Source organism: Malurus melanocephalus, unplaced genomic scaffold (genome assembly GCF_030028575.1).
Source record: "Malurus melanocephalus ecotype Western Australia unplaced genomic scaffold, MMel_1.1 scaffold_1843, whole genome shotgun sequence".
Classification (NCBI taxonomy): Eukaryota; Metazoa; Chordata; class Aves; order Passeriformes; family Maluridae; genus Malurus; species Malurus melanocephalus.
Genome location: NW_026625075.1, coordinates 10,036 through 11,639, shown reverse-complemented (window position 1 = coordinate 11,639; position 1,604 = coordinate 10,036). Strand labels below are relative to the sequence as shown.

Sequence of the window (1,604 nt, the reverse complement as noted above, 5' to 3'; positions counted from 1 at the left end):
ACTTTTCTGGAACTGGGGGCCCCCCCTTTTCCCCTCCAACCCGCGGGGAGAGGAAGGTGTGGGATGAGCCTGGTGCGCGTTTTTGGGATCCCGAGCTGTGCCAGAACCGCGGCATCGGGCGGTGGGAACGTGCGGGGGGATGCGGGGGACACGGGGAGCAGGCGGGGGACACGGGGAGCAGGCGGGGAGGGATTCAATCGGGGGTGCAGGCAGAAGGGTGCAAATAGTGGGGTGCGGATGGTAGGGTGGCGATAACGGGGTGGAGATAATGGGGTGGCGATAATGGGGTGAAGATAATGGGGTGGCAATAATTGGGTGGCGATAGTGGGATGGCGATAATGGGGTGGCGATAGTGGGGTGATGGTAATGGGGTGGCGATAATGGGGTGCAAACAGGGGAAGCACCGACAACCACTTACCCCGAGTGCAGCGTGATATTCCTGCAGCGCCACCTTCAATGCCAGAGCCCGGATAGCTCAGTCGGTAGAGCATCAGACTTTTAATCTGAGGGTCCAGGGTTCAAGTCCCTGTTCGGGCGTTACTGTTTTTCCTTTTTTTTTCCCCGCCCTATTTATTTTTTTACTCCAAAAATGCGTTTTYACACCCGCAACACGACCGGTTCTGCCCGCCGAAGGGTCGCGGTTGGTCCCGCAGGGGAATCCTGGCAGGAAATAAAAAAAAAAAAGGAACCGATACGTGGAAAAGGAATGTTCGCCCGAACAGGGACTTGAACCCTGGACCCTCAGATTAAAAGTCTGATGCTCTACCGACTGAGCTATCCGGGCTCTGATGTCGGAGGTTTTCCGCCGCTCTTATCACCGTACACGCAGAGCGGCCGCTCCTGTTTTTTTTTTTCCAGGAAATGCGATCTGTTCCGTCCCCCGGAGGCAAATTCGGGTTATTTCCGTCCGAGCGGTGCAGCCGGCAGTGCTCGGCCATAAATCCAGCACATCCCACCGGATTTCGCTGTTCACACGCAGCGGTTCCGCTTTGGTCGCTTCCCAAGCGCGGCTCCTCTGCCAGGATTAGGCAGGAATTTTCCAAACACGTGGATCGCAGTTTGGAAGGGATCTCTGGAAAGGGTTCAGTCCAACCCCTCTGACAAGGCAGGGTCGCCTGGGGCGGGCGGCACAGGAAAATGTGGGGTTTATAAAGAAGATAGGTGRGAATTTTAATATCCAGGTGGATATTCTCATAGCCAGGTGGATATTACAGTGGATATTCTAATGTCCAGGAGAATATTTTAATGTCCGGTGGGTATTAAAATAAAGAAAGCTCAGCTCTAGGACACAGGGACCTTGAATATTTTGCCAAGTCAGCGATGTGTACACAGGCACACATCGACATCTTGATTTATTCCATCCCTAGGGTTTGATAATTCCAGGGTGTCCTTGAGTCAGGGATTTACCTGCTGCCAGCTCTGCTGAGCAGCTCTCCTTTGGTGCTGATTACGCCTGAAAATATACGAAGATCGTGCGTCAAAGAGCACCCTGACTTGAAGCAATATTGACTTATTTAWTTTTTTATTATTTTAATTATTATTTCATAATTACATTTTTATTCGTTACAATTTGTTATATTTCATAATAAATATTACACTTTATT

General features: G+C 51.1%; 2 non-coding genes across 2 annotated transcripts; one reads left to right on the top strand and one right to left on the bottom strand.

Annotated features, from left to right (window-relative positions):
- The first annotated feature begins 464 nt into the window (after nt 1–464).
- On the top strand, nt 465–537 carry TRNAK-UUU (transfer RNA lysine (anticodon UUU)). Its single transcript has one exon. It is a non-coding gene; the product is annotated as a tRNA-Lys (tRNA).
- Nucleotides 538–711: 174 nt separating this feature from the next.
- TRNAK-UUU (transfer RNA lysine (anticodon UUU)) lies at nt 712–784 on the bottom strand. Its single transcript has one exon. It is a non-coding gene; the product is annotated as a tRNA-Lys (tRNA).
- Nucleotides 785–1,604: the final 820 nt, after the last annotated feature.